Source organism: Benincasa hispida, chromosome 5 (assembly GCF_027475165.1).
Source record: "Benincasa hispida cultivar pf3 chromosome 5, pf3_genome.v1.1, whole genome shotgun sequence".
NCBI lineage: Eukaryota > Viridiplantae > Streptophyta > Magnoliopsida > Cucurbitales > Cucurbitaceae > Benincasa > Benincasa hispida.
Genome location: NC_143482.1, coordinates 31,112,973 through 31,129,390, shown reverse-complemented (window position 1 = coordinate 31,129,390; position 16,418 = coordinate 31,112,973). Strand labels below are relative to the sequence as shown.

At 32.3% G+C, this 16,418-nt stretch overlaps 1 pseudogene; it reads right to left on the bottom strand.

The window, feature by feature from the left end:
- Window positions 1-203: 203 nt before the first annotated feature.
- On the bottom strand, window positions 204-16,184 carry LOC120077464 (thaumatin-like protein 1b pseudogene; annotated as a pseudogene).
- Window positions 16,185-16,418: the final 234 nt, after the last annotated feature.

Genomic DNA, 16,418 nt, shown 5'->3' with positions numbered 1-16,418 from the left:
AACATCGTTAAACTTAAGGACCAATGGGTTTAGTATATTTTATTCAGAAAAAGATGATCGTTAGAAACATAGTAGATTATATTAGTGTATGCATGTTGTGGGTTTGGAAGAAGAGAAGTTATGTAAAGAAGCAAGGTGTGAGACATAGAATGTATAGGAGGAAAAGTATACATAATTAATTTCATGGCACGTTGTGGGCTTGAACAATATTCATGATATCGCTGATTATTTTATCCAAAATGATAATAAAAATGATTTTAGAAATATATATGATTATTGTGGTGTGTGAGTATGTGGTCATGGGCAAAAGGTAACATCATAGTTGGTTGTACTGGTGCAAGTGAAAGTGCTATTTTCATCGTCATAAGCATAGCTGTAAGCGTGTGGGCATTCTTCCTCGAAGATCTCGGCAGAGATGCTAGGTTGACATATTTTTGGGTCGCTAAATTCAGCCGTGCAACAATCCTCTGGTCGGTTATATGCGAGACAGGAACTCTTACAGCCAATAACCTCATTTTTCCCTTGGACAATCAAATCGGATGGACACACCATATTCACATCTGAAGAACATTTGGGCGATACACATTGTCCTGTTCCACCATTTGGAGTTATAGAAGCAGGTAAATTGAAGCCGTCAATGAGGCTGATATCGTAGAAATCTGTGCCTCAATTTTGAGCTAATGTGAATTCAGCTAACGTAGTTAGCGGAATTCCTCCAGCGCCATTGCAAAATACGGAGCCAGTGGCACAATCTCCAGTTTCACAAGAAAATCTCGAAGAGTCATCTATGGTGCAACCTGTTCAAACCCAAATTCTACCAGTCCATGGTGTAGGAACATTTATAATCTCATTCTCTTCATAAGCTAATCCAAATCCAGTGGCAGATAATTGGCTTTGTGCGCTGCCACTAGTTAATGTTGCGGGCCATATCGTATGTCTACAATTATTTTTAATCACAATTATAGCGGCATTACCTGTTTAACAAAATTGTCAATTATCAAATTCAAGACGTAAAGAGAAAAACATTAAAACACACAAAAAAAAGGTAGTATTATGTAAATCTTACTCGAGGACAATAGCAAAGCAAATGTGAAGAGGGTTGCTTGGATGAATGCCATTTAATTAATTTCAAGATATTTCTTCTATTGCTAATAATCAATATTGTGAGTTATGTTGAAAATCACATGTGTTGCCTCCCTACTTATACTTGTTGGAAAAATAGCAAAAATTCATGAGTTTGGCTAAGCCAATTTCTATGGGGCTGCCAGTTTAGTTTATTTACAATATAACCCAAATAAATATTTAAAATGCTTAATTTGTCATTTTCTAAGTTGACCATGGAATTTAATTGACATATATATAAACTATAAATTCATAATAGCTGCCCAAGTTGTAATTTAATTTGTATAATATAATACTTAATTTCTTTCTTATCCATATTCATGTGCTAAATAATATCACACCTTAACTTCAACAAACGCATCACAGTTAAAACTAAGTGAATTCTATTTTTTTTTTATTTTATGAATTATAATGATTTTAAATTCTAAATATTCTTTCAACCAATAATTTTCGTTTTGATGCAAAAAAAAAAAATAAATAAATAAAATAAAATAAAATCTGAAAATAGGGAAAAGAATCATGTATTGTGTATATTTGCTACGCCTGCCCGGAATAACTATAGCTGCCCAAATTGTAATTTAATTTAATTTAATTTTTTATTAAAAACCAAAAAAATATATTCATGTCTGCCAAATATTGCAGCCTCCATTTACAGAATTTAAAATTCACACGGTGTAAAATGAATTCTATTTCTATTTCATTCGTTTCGATTTCTAAATATTATTTTTTTACAAACAAACCATTTTACTACTACAATTTATTCATTGACACACCTAAAATTTATAAATTTCAATGTTTAGACTAACCATCCCTTTTATGAAAGTAATTTAGTGGACAGTCATGAATATTAAGAACAATGTTGTAACACTTTTACAAAACAATACAGATAAAGGTAGAGAGCAAAAATATAGATGTAACTAAAAAATTGGTAACTCAGTTCGATAAAATACAATGTTGTAAAGTAAAACAATATTAGCGTTAAAATACACGTCTGTAGTACTGTGTCCATGAAAGATAAATTCATTAATATAAAGTAAAACAATTACAATGTTGTACTTATCTGTAAAAACAATTCTACTGCAACAAATATCACTTACAATAGCATTAAAAAGAGCTATCGTAGATTTTTTATAACGTTTTTAAACGCTATCGTAGTCCATGTTATTGAAAGTTCATGACTTTCCATAGCGTTTCTTTAATGCTATAAAAAATTTATTTTCAATAGCTTAAATTTATAGCTACGGAAACTTTCATAGTGTTAGTTAAAAACGCTATAGGATGTATTTTAGGTCTTGTTTGTATCACAAATTTTCCAATGGGATTTCAGATAGACATTTCATTTAATATTCTTGATTGTCTCAAAGATTTTTTTTTTTACCCAAATATTATTGGGGATTTCCACAAATAACAATTAGACCCAAAATATATATAAAAAAAATGTAGAACAGAGATAAACATATTAGGGATATGGTATAAAATTAGCGGCAGATATCACTAATAGTAGTTATCAATGATAGTTATATAGGTAAAGTACTAAAAATCCCTCGTGCAACCCATTATTTCACGTTTCTTTTTCAGATTTTCTCATATTGAAAACTATCACTGATAACATCTATGAACGATAAAAACAAATAGTAGCTATCAGTGATAGCCATTGATAGCTATTATTAGTTGCTATCATTGATATTTGCTATTAGTGATAGTTTTCAATTTGAGAAAATAATAATATAACCTTAAAATAGTAACACTTGAAATGTGCTATCAGTTTTCAATGGCTTATCATTTATACACTTTAATTAATTGGAATCAAAGTTGAAATATTAACACCTAAGGCTATCAGCAGATAACAATGATAGACTTTTTTAAGTAGTTATCAACTTTTGAAAGGAAGTTATCATCTTTTAAAATTTAACATTTGAAGCTGTAAGTGATAGATGTCTATTAACACCTAAGAGCTCTATAGTTACAATCTCTGATATTTACCTAAGTCATATCATCAATATCATCAATATCATCATTTTATTGATATATTTTTAAGTCATATCACTAGTATACGATATCATTGATAGCTATGACTATCATTCATAGCTTCAATCACTGGCTATCACTGATAACTTTTAGCAATGGATATCAATGATAGACTTTTGTATCATTGATATCATCAATAAATAGATATTACCTCAATTTTATCACTGATATCACTAATATCGTAGATATTGGTGATAGCTTCTATCATTGATAACATGTTATTAGAGATAATTTCTGTTATTCCTTTTTACCATCATATAACATATTATCGGTATCACTCATAACATGCTAGTAGTGGGAACTTCTAGACCTTTCACTTACACTTTAGTTTGAGATTAAACTTTACTAATTAAGTTCATTCATTTAGCTATCAGTGATAGACTTCTATAAGTGGATATTAATTGTGAAAAAAACCATCAAAGATTAAGCTATCGATAATAGAAAATATTAGTGGTTACCACTGATAGACTTCTACCAATAATATCTACCTAAATTCTATATCACTAATACATTAATATGATTGATATCTTTCTAAGTTATATCACTAATGTCACTAATAATTGTTACTATCAATACACAAATATTATGGTACACAAATACACAAATATTTCAATTTGTACACTACATTTTGGGCCATCTATGCCACTTTTTAAAGTTTATTTTTGATAGACATCATACTCTTAAAGTCCTATAAAAAATGAAAAAAAAGTACTATTAGCCTGTTTAATATCGTCCACATTTCTCAATTTTTGAGAAATAAACCTGTTTAATAACTATTCTCGTTTCTTATTTGAAACCTTTAAGAAATGTTTCTGGTGCAAATTGTGGACTAGAAAAAGTAGTTTCTTTCAAATCTGTTTTCATTTGCTATTTATATTTAATGTTTCGTTATAATAATCAAATTTGATGATTCACTTTTTGGTGTTATGTCACTTATGAATTGGATACTTTCAAGTCTTGGGTACGAAACTCAGCCTCATAATTCTTATGAAAAAGGGACAAAGAAAAAATCAGATAAAGGAAAGAAAATTAAAAAAAAAAAAAAGAAAAGAAAAGAAAGAAAGAGAAGAAGCAAAAACTGGAGAAAGAAAAGAAAATTGGAAGAAGCATAAACGATAGAAAGAAAATGAAATAAAAAAAAAATAAAAGAAAGAAGCATAAAGTGGAGAAATGAAAGAAACCCAAACTGAAGAAAAGAAAGAAAATAAGAAAAAAGAAGAAGAAGAAGAAAGTGTACAATAAGATAAGGGAGGGTGAAATTGGAAATTACAAAAAATTCAAAGATTAACTAGTCAATACTTCCATATTTTTAAATATTTTAAAAAGGTAATATATTTTTAGATTTTTTCTCTTATTTTACTATCCATTAAAAATATTCATATTATTATTCAGAGAACTTCAAAACTCATTTTACATGGGTTTTTAAATATCTTGTTAAAGTTCGAGATTTTTTTTATCCTTGGGAGATGACCAGTAAAAATATAACTTATTTAGTTCATAAATTAATTTCAAATACTCATTATTATAAATTTTAATTAACTATTAAATATAAATATATTAATTAGATTTAATAAATTTCAACAAATATCTTTACCATTCATATTTTATACTATCTAAACCATTTAGTATAAAATATTATTATGATGATTATTAATATTCTAATTATTTTATAATTATTTGATTATTTATATTAATTAATTTAAATTAATTAAAGACGTTTAATTTAAAAGTATTCATTTATTTTTATCTTTTTTGATTAAATTATACTAAATTTATTTGATGACTACAATAATTAGTCTTTTGTATTTAATTTTAGTTTCTATGTAGAACATTGGTAAATTGAACATGCATACTTAACTTCTAGACATTAATTGGGCATCATATCCAAACACAAACATTAATTATCCAAAACTTATAAAACCCAAACATTCAAATCCCAGATATTTAATTGTTATATCCATGAAACAATATTTTTGATCCAAACGGTACCTTATAGCATATTTCATAGCAATAAAAAAAATACTATGAAAGACTTTCTACAGCGTTTTTAGGCATGTTGTTGTAGCTGATGTTATTAAAAGTCTTTTACATTTTATAGCATTTTTTCAACACTATAAGAGAAACTACGAAAGTTCACTTTCGATTGCATAATTTTAGTTTTATTAAAACTTTTTATAACATTAGAAAAATGCTATGATATACTTTCCCTAACAATTTTTTATAAAAGAATGTTATGATCGACTTTTAATAGCATTTTTTATTGCTACAAACATTGCTATAAAATTTTAAGTTCTCTAAACAACCATGCAAGACATGCACCACTCCACGAATACGTACCAACATGCTCGAAATCAGACAGTAGCGGGAGGAACATGAGATGCACTAGATTATTTGACTTGTCAGCGAACAAAAATCCTCCAATAAGCTGCATCATGTATGCTCGTGCATACCTACATATGCTAATGTTGTCGGCATTGGGAGGTAATTTTGGAAACTGAGACGCCAACTAAGGGATACTCAATCTTGATCCTTTCAGTACATCTGGTAGAACGCCTAATAGCTCTTCATAAACATTCTTCCAATCATATTGTAGTGAACCTATCAATAATTGTCCATCCACTCGTAACCCAAACTGTATGTCAACATCGTGCAGCGTGATTCTACATTCTCCACAAAGCAGGTGAAATTTGTGGGTTTTTGGTCTCCAACGCTCAATTGGAGAAGTAATGAGGTGCCAATCAAACTTGATAAATCTTATTTATGTAACCCCAAGAAAATCTGCCTGTTCAACATAGGGAATAATGCAATGATCAAATGGGATAGTATGTTATGCAGATGCCTCCCTTCTCCGACAACTCAAAACTACTGTAGAAGAAGTATCCCATACCGATTGTGAATGATGTGTATTTTGTTGATATAGTTGTATGGGATTAGAAGGACCAGGTTCCACTACATAAGAAGTTCAAATTATATTACATAATAAAATCCATCACATAAAAGATAAATAAAAAGTACATAAAAAGATAGAATTACATGAAAAATAAATCATTACGTAAAAAGTACAATTACATAAAATTAAACTATTACATTAAAAATATAAGTATGTAAAAGATACAATTACATGAAAAATACAAGTACATAAAATATACAATTACATAAATAAATATAATTACATAAAAGATACAATTACATGAAAAATACAAGTACATAAAATATACAATTACATAAAAACTATAAGTACATAAAAGATACACCTAATGACCTGAAAACGAAGCACCTAATGTACATGGTGGACAAGTACGTCTGTTATGTCCTTCTCTCTTACAAATTGTACATCGAACTTTTTGGCTTACTTTTCTCCAATCCATTTCATTATGAATGCACGTACTTTTTGGTCGACCTTGTTCTCTTAGTAAGTTCGCATTCGGACGAACTTCTGTAAATGATAATTTGGGCCAATAATCTAGGTGTTCTATTGGATGGAAGCGAACTTCAATACATCGTTTGATATTGGACAATTTGTAGCATTCACCAATAAGTGGTATGTATGTCAAATGCATGTAATTACAAACTACAATTACATGAGAGCATGGAATCTTGAATGACTGCCACTTATTACAAGAACATGTTCCTTCTTTCAAGCCCAAAACTTGTATGTGTTGTCATTTCTAGGGAGAAATCATACTTATGTCAATTTATACTTTCAAATTTTGATTTCCTTGTCAATAAATTTCATCGTATGTGCAGATGCTCGTTTTTCCCACCTCTTAAGTTTTCTCAGGTCATATTTTGTATACATGTCTCCACGATCGAGTGTTTCACTAACTTCTTGTCTTTGACGTTCAAAATACACTATTGTGCGATAAAAGTTAGCCTAACCAAAGAAGTAATTGGTAACATTGTAGCACCTTTGAAAACACCATTCATGCATTAATTGCTTGTCATCCACCCATTCATGTGATTGGGTCCATTTTTTCCAAGTGAATATCTGAAAAATATTCAAGGTAGTCAGGGTTCAATTGTTTCAATTCTTTCATGCACCGAATGAACTTGCGCCTTTGGTGTTGATTTCTTATCTAAAACACCAAATCTTTTAGTTACTTTGATTTGTATTTCGTATTGAAATTATTGGCAACATGGCGAAGATAATATCGATAGTACGCTCTAGGTTCACTCCAACCAATTTTCTCATTATTAATTTCAGCAAGAATGTCCTTATGTCTATCAGAAATCAAGCAACACCATCTCTTTGGGTAACATATTCACGCAATGCCCACAAAAACCATGACCAACTAGACGAATTTTCACCTTCAACAATAGCAAAAGTAAGGGAAAATATATGCCCGTTTGCATCAATAGATAAGGCGGTCAATAATTTTCCCTTATACATTCCGAAGAGATGAGTTCCATCGATCTGGATTAATGGCCTACAATTTTTGAACCCTTCTCTTGAAGGACTGAAGGACCAAAAAGCTCGACAAAAAATAGTCGTATATGGCACATCAGACGGAAGAAAATACCAATTTGTTCGTGTTCCTTGATTGTAATGAACAAGAGCACTCAACCAACAAGGAAGCTCTGAATATGATTTATCCCAATCACCAAACACAGCAATCAACGATTTTCTCTTGTTTTGACACACTCGTCTATAATTAACATTATAGCCGTATTGTTTTTTAATTGCTTCTTGGAGTACGGCCACATGTACCCCAGGATAATTTCTAACCAAATTTTGGATTTCGATACTCATAAAATTTGAATCAAGTTGTGAATGATTCTGTGTCAATTCTGAAAATAAACATGAGTATTCCCCTTGAAGTTTTATGATTTCGAACATCCCATGAGTTTTACGCCAACATGCCCGTAACCTCCAATCACAACCATCCCTCCATGATTTACATCTGACAATCCAAAGATCTTGATTTGATTCAACTACAATAATCTCGTTGTGTTTTGTCATACAATATTTTTTTTACAGCAAGCTGTAAATCTTCTTTAACAACATTCCATTCTAAACTAAACTACAATTATCTACACCTATACTCCTTTCCTCCAAAGTAGACCATAGTTCACATGTTGAATTTGTAATTTCTCAATCTATTTGATTGAACAAATCCGACGATACCAACTAAATATCATGTTCCCCACTACTATCGTTTCCAAATAATTCATCAACTTCAACATAAATATCACTGTCTCCATCATTTCTAGGTTCAAGAATAACTAAATCATCAACATATTTATTATGATTTTTTCAACTGTTATAGTTGACAAAAAAATATGTTAATATGTCAACCCAACAAAATTCATCTAAGTTCAACATATAAAATCTAAATATTATACATTTAAATCAACTCAAATCTAAGATCCATAAACTATACATTTAAATCAACCCAAATAAAAATAAAATAATAAATCCATGAATCATAGATTTAATTCAGCCCAAATACAAAAAAATAATATATATATAAAGCAATCTTCATTTTTTATAAACATATACATATATTTCTAAGTTCAACCAAACAAATCCATAATCATCCAACAAATTAATCATGAAAAAAAAAAATAGTCCAACAAATAGGCCAACATAATCATCCAGAAAAATAGCCCATCAAAATCTAATTTCTAAGTTCAACATATATCCAAAAATAAATCATGGATCTATAAACTACACATTAATTTCAGCCCAAATGCAAACAAAATGATATATATATGAAGACTATACATTTAAATCATGGATCCATAAACTATACATTTTCGAACTTGATCATCATTTTTATAAGAAAATACATATATTGGGAAAAATTAAAGAAAAATTTTACCTCAGTCAAAGAAAATGCTTCGGATGAAGAAAATCCTTCGATAGATCGACTCACGGTGGCAGCAACAAGAGAAAATAAGGCAAAGCGGAGGTTTTGAGACGATGTTTGGACGGAGGAAGATCGAAGTTTTTGGAGGAATAAGAAGAACCACAACGGTTTAATGGAGAAGGAAATCGTGTACCCGATACATGACTTAAGGTAATCGTGTACCGGGTACACGATTACTCTTAGTCAACGTTGTATGACTGCTACATTGGTAATCTGCACGTAAGAGCAATAGGAACTTGTGTACCGGATACACGATTTGTTTCTTTAATGTTATTGGGCTTGACCCATAAATCAACAGCATCACACCTATATAAATATATGTTTACATTTGAAGAATGAAAAAAGAAAGTGCCAAGAGCAAAGAGCTATTTTATCCTTGCGTATTTTTCTTTTTTCTTTTTTGGATGGGGGTTTCTCTTATTATCTATTCCAAGTTGTCGAATTGCGGTACTAGATTCAAATAATTATTGTTTGGATTTTTTAGGAGTGATTTATAAACGTGAGTTTTGTTGTCTTTCCAATCTCCATCATAGTTGATCTAGTAGTTGCAGAAAATTGGACGTAGTCCCGAGTTTGAGACAAACCAGTATATTTTTCGATGGCCTTCTCTTTTTTCCTTATCTCTTTATTTTGATTGATTACTTATTTGGCTCTAACCTGTAAAGTGAGAATCAATAAACTTGACATACCACAATTATCAAGTGTATTATCTTTGTTGACACGAAAATTATATCCAAAAACATTTTTCTTGACGTTTTTTCAAAGTCAAATTATCACATTATACTTGACAGTCGAATACTCGACGCTTTTATAAACATCCGATATATCCTTCATTTAACATTGAAAAAACATCACGTAATCCAATTTCTATAATAGTGTATAATTTTGTTTATTTCATATCTAGTTATATCTCACATAAATTTCCCACCAGCAGAAACATCAGGGGGCAAGATGTCACTTGAAACCTATCAGATTGCAACTACCATATAACGTGATTTAATTTAAAATTTGAAATAAAAAACCACTTACCAATGCTTGGAAGGCCAATTGTCGTCATTAATGCGAATTCATCACTCCAAAGTCACTTGGACCTTGAATAATTGGCAGCTCAGACATTGTTTTCCGTTTTAAAGAGAATTAGTTGCTACAAAATTGACTTGCATAAGCCTAAGGCAACTCCGAGGAATTCAAACTAGATTGTGTCAAGGGCTTTGGTAAAAACATTTGTAATTTGATCATCAGTGCAAATATCTCCAAAACAATTTACTTGTTCTCAACTAATTATGTAAGTAAGTGATGTCGAATATCAATGTGATTCATTCTGCCATGTTGAACAATTGTTTTTTCAAGATACTTATCATACTCAGGTTATCGCAGTACAATGTCTTAGCATCATGTGAAACATCATATTCCTTTAACATTCACTTTATCTATAGTAATTGTGTATAAAACTGCTTCCCACCGCAATATATTCTGCTTCAGCTATAGACAAAGAAACATAGTTATGTTTCATACTAAACCAAGAGATCATATTATTACCTAGGAAGAAACATCCATTTGAGGTGCTTTTTCTGTCCTCTAAGCTGCCGCCCAATTTGCATCATAATAACCAATAAGAAAGTTGTTAGTGTCAAAGGAGTATAACAATCCATAATCATAAGTGCAACTGATGCACTCGATTATCCTTTTGGCACCGAGTAAGAGATTAGACCTGAGAAAAGATTGATATCTAGCACAAACACTTACAACAAATGCTATATCTGGTATATTAGCAGTGAGATACAATAAGGTTCCAATAATACTGCAATAGAAGTTTTCATCATCCTTAGTACCTTCCGTATCTTTAGAAAGCTTAGCATGAATGGAAGCTGGAGTGTGTTTTATACTAGATTCTTCTAAACCAAACTTCTTGGCAATATTCTTTGCATTATTATTTAGGAAACAAATATGTCGTCAAACAATTGTTTAATCTAAAATCCCAAGAAGTAAGTCAGCTACCGTAACATGCTCATTTCAAACTCATTTTCACTTGTTGTACAAATAGATCTATCATCTATTGGTGCCCTCCAAAAACAATATCATCCACATAAATTTAAGTGATTATGAGATTTCCTTAAGATTTTTAAATAACTAAGGTCTTATCAACTCCTCCTCAACAGTAATCATTCTTGGCAAGAAAGTCAGTTAGGTGATCACGAAGCTTGTTTTAGATCATAAAGGGCTTTCTTGAGTTTGTGCAGATACTCAAGACAAGGGGATCAACAAACTCTTTTGCATGCTCCACATATATTTCTTCATTCAAGTACCCATTCACAAAGGCACTTTTGACATCTATTTGATATAACCTAAATTTTAAGAGAGATGAAATTCCCAAAAGGAGGAGAATGACTTCTAGCCTTGCCACAAGAGCTATGGTTTCATCCAAATCAACGCCTTCAAATTGTCAATAACCTTGAGCTATAATTTTACTTTCAAAAATAAAAAATCAACAATTTGACTTCCATTGCATTTTTGACATAGTCAACAAATTGACTTATAATGCAATTTTGACCAAATCCATTTAATTTCAAAATTAATTCTAATAATAATATTTTAAAATTAAATTAATATTAAATAATTAATAAACAATTTTACTAATTAATTTAATATAAATCTAGCACTTATCCGAATTTATATGATGTCCATTCATATTCTTGATATTTAAATCTTATTTAAATATCTCTAATTTTCTCTCTCTTTATGTTTAATTCACAATTAAACATTAGGTTAAATATATCGCATATATTTAACACTTTGCTCCAAAAACCAAATTTGAACACTTCAAATTCGTTCACCATACTATTCTAAAGTTTAGTTCGATATGAGCTAGTAGGGGGACCTCATGAACCTTCAGATCATGGACTCCAACGATCTGTGATTAACCAGCTTAACTCTTTAACCTAATTAACCACCATTCGTTAACTACGGTGACACTCCACTAAAACCCAGTAGTTGCACTTCCCTCATTGTAGATAGATTATGTCCACTCGAAATAACCATGATTAGTAAGTTAACCCTTCATAGGTTGTTCGTAATAACAACTGGGTCAAAAGCTGTTTTAGCCCCGAGATTACATCTTGCTCCTTAAATCCCATTGATCCTCTAACGAACAATTGGTTTGTTATCCAATCATTAAACCGAGTCCCTCTCAGACCAATGAGAGGGTGGAGCCCCTTGTTCAAGACCCAGAGTCAACACTTAAGGGAACAACCTCTTTACTATCCCTAAAAGCGAGTGAGAGTGAATTCCGTCTTGCACCCTATGTCCCCAGCTATCTACTCGGTCTTACCCCTAAAATGGGAGGCTTATTAAGACGGCACTATTGAGCCAACCCTTACCCATGCAAATCTAAAGATAATCCCGAATAAAGAGGAGTTCATAGTTAGCTTAGGATTAAGGTCAAGTTACCTAAGTCATCGCTTTGAAATAGTCGGTCTTAAATAGTAAACAACGTCATAAAGTAAGAGTGACTTAATTCTTGGTCCGATCTTATGTAAACTCATTGCATAGGATGTCCCCACTCCTCATATCAATACATGAACGAATCTGGATCACTTCGTTTGTAGCATTTTATAACAAATTGTAAGAACTACAGAATGGGCCGCATTCCCTAGTGTTACAAGAATAAGGTACCCAACCTTATTCATATACTATAGATCATTTTGGCTATTTATTGAACTTGATGCACTCAACATAAAGTTAATGTATTCATAGTATAGCCAAGGATCTTTAGTTTATAAGATTTAGACTTTACAAGTGCAATTCATATATTCAATTCACATATTCATAGAATACATTTAACATTACAAACTGTGAGGTTTAGGACATACAACCCAATAAACTCCCACTTGGACTAAAGCTCAAGTGGATTTTACATATATATAAGAATATATATACAATGTCGAGTAATGAGAGAATAGATAGAATAAGCTAGGGCATCAGATACCCAATACTTCTTCCACTTGCTTTAGTTGTATCTATTTCGCAGTTTTAGTCCCACTAGGTGACCCTCGAACACTTTAGCTGAGAGGGCCTTTGTAAATGGATTAGCCAAGTTGTCTTCAAAGGCAATCTGCATGACAATCACGTCTCTTCGGTATAAATACTCTGCTCCTATGGTGAAGTCAACAATACTACTTTGCTTGATAGTCCTCCAAACTATAGCTCCTCTGTTTAAGTGAATACTAACACTGAAGTAGATTTTCCAAAATCTATATCGGTCTCAAAGTCAGAATCAATGTATCCAGTAAAGATCATATCCTTAGCACCATATACAAGCATATAGTCCCTCATTCTCCAAAGATACTTGAGGATGTTTTTAATGGTACTCCTCAAACTATATAAGGATTTGACTGATATCTGCTGACAATTCCAATTACATAGCATATGCTGGGATGAGTACACAATATGGTATACATTAAACTTTCTACTATTGATGCATATGGAATTCATTTCATAGCCTCACCCTCTTGAGGTGTGTTAGGACACAGTTCCTTAGCCTCTAAACTTGAAGATGGCGAAGCATCGGTGAAACCATCGAACTTGAGCTTGACAAAGCATGGGTGAATCCATCGCATTTGAGTGACACGAAGCATCGATGAATATTCCACATTTTAGCTTGATGAAGCATCGATGAATCCTCTACACTTGAGTTTGACGAAGCATCGGCGAATCCTCCACATTTGAGTTTGATGAAGCATCAATGAATCCTCCACATGTGAGTTTGACGAACCATCGATGAATCTTTCGCATTAAGCTTGACTTCGTGACTTTGAGCATGAAGATGACATTGCGAAGCCTTTATACTTGAACATGAAGATGAAGCATTAATGAAACCTCTTAACTTGAAGATGGAGGACCATCGATGAAGCCTTTGAACTTAAAGATGGAGAAGCACTAACGAAGAATCCGAATTTGACTTCAAAAGGGAAGTGAAATGCCATCCACAATGTGTGTTTATAATCTATTGTATTGCGTCCTCACAAGGGATGAACGTCTTTAATTTGTTGTGTTGCCCCCAGTATGGATGTACATCTTCAATTTTGAGTGTCATTCTATGATGGAAATGAACAACATCAATCTTGTAGTGTCACACTTAGGTGGATGTGATACCCCTTTTTTTATGGACTAAACTTAAATTTCTTTAAGTTGCCTACATACTCTCTACAAATTATGACGTAGTTCAAGTGTTGTATTCTTTTTTTTACTGGACTGAACTTGAAGTTTCCTTCGCGCTACTTATGTACCCTTTACAATGACAGGGATCAAGTCATAATGTAGTTCAATAAGAGATTTTTTTGGATCATTCACCTTTTAAACTCATGTGGGCCAGAAGCACCATGCAGTTTAGGCTCTTATGATTAGAAGCTTCTATATTTAAATTTCAAAAGCTCTAATTTCATCATGGCTTTAGTCATCCTCTGCATTTGTAGGATTTGTTAATAAGATGAGTTTTGGTTTCAACATCAAGGAACCTTCTGTATTTATATCAACAGACAACTTCCTCTTCATGCATGAAATGATACGACTGTGAATCTTTTTGTCATTCTTTTCTTCATGAAATGGTCTTACCTTTAAGGTTTTCATCTTGCTTTTATGTTGATCACTTGCCATCTTATGATGATCAAAAGTAGATGTTGAAGGTCGATCTTTCTTTAATGTGAAGATACTTAGCCTTTTAAGGATGAAGTTCTAATAGAAGTAGTCATTGGATATTGGTTTCCTTCTTTCATCCTGTCCATACTCAATATTTTGAAAACTAAAGATTGAGTAGTTGAAGGCTTGATACGATCGAAGACAGAAACTCTTTGCTCCTTTTCTTTTGAGTTGTCAACTTCTTTAGCAGTTATATGACTGTTGTCGACTTCTACTATGCCAATAGCATGACACGCAATAACTTGTAATACTTCCTCTGAACGGTTATCGATGAAACATTTTGGGAGGAATTTTGCCAAAGTTACCGATCGAGGAAGTCGGGGGAAGTCGATGTCTTCTTTCTAAATGATCTTAGGCTTCCATGCCTTTTTTTTTTGTTCTTTTTAGTCTTGCTTCCTCTTCTTAATTTTGATGGACACGCCCGCTACTGTAGCATAATCTATGTTGAAATGTAGTCGATGTTAGAACACTGATCATAAAATGTAGTCGGCCTTAGAACACTTGAAGCTACCGCTACTGTAGCGTGATTTGTCTGAGCTACTTCATCCAAATCTAGCTCAATCTTCTTTTCACGAGCCAACTTTAGAATTCACTCCTTCACCACGGAGCACATTTCCACTAGGTGGTTAACGACTTGGTGATACTTACAGTAGTTAGGATCGTCTACTTTTCCTACTTGTTTCTGTCGTTGGCATTCCGGCAATTGAATAAGTTTCTTCTCTAGCAGTTGCTTGAACATGTCTGCCACATCAAAATCATGGAATTGTAAACCTTCTCCAATATTTCTTTGAGAGTTGGACGATGCTTCTGGTCGTCATCATGCTTTCTTTCAAACCTTTTTCTTTTTCGTTGGAGGAAAATTTTAGCAAGGTCACTAAACGATCATTGATTCTCTTGTGGCACTATCCACAATCATTTCAGTGTCCTTAGCTTCATTCTTGTGTTTTTTCCCTTCAGGGACTAGGAAATCTTTAGTTTCTCTATTGATCTCAGCTCCATATCATGAGCGCGTGTTGCCAACTCCTTAAATGTACGAGGCTTTATCCCTTGCAGAATGTAGAGAAGTTTCCAGTGCATGCCTTGAATGCACATCTCCACTTCAGATAATTCTGTGAGTCTATCTTTGCAATTTAGACTCAGAGCTCTCTACCAGCTGATGTAATCATTGACTGGCTCTCCCTTCCACTATTTTGTATTCATCAGCTCCATCATGCTAACGGTGCGCTTTGTGCTGTAGAATCAGTTGAGGAACTCTCTTTCCAATTGTTTACTACTGTCAATCGCTTCCGGATCTAGAGCAGTATACTAATCAAATACATTTCCTTTCAAGGTAAGGACAAATTTCTTGACTAGCTGGTCACCTTCTGTTTTTACATTTTCGCAGGTTTCAATGAAGTGAGCAACATATTGTTTCAGATTGCCCTTTCCATTAAACTGTTGTAAATTTTGAGGTTGATACTCAACTGGCATTCTTACGTTGTCGATTCTCTTGGTGTACGACTTGGAGTACATATAGGAAGATTGTGATGGTCCTCCATACTGAGTTCTAATGGAGTTTGTTATCATATCATGTAGTTGTTGAACTGATAAAATGGCAACAGATGTAAATTGTTGTGACTAGTTTTCCTACAAGTCAGTCTTTCCTTTGTCATTGACTTTTGTAGATGGAGATTGACTCGATTCAGTAGTATCTCGAGCCTATAT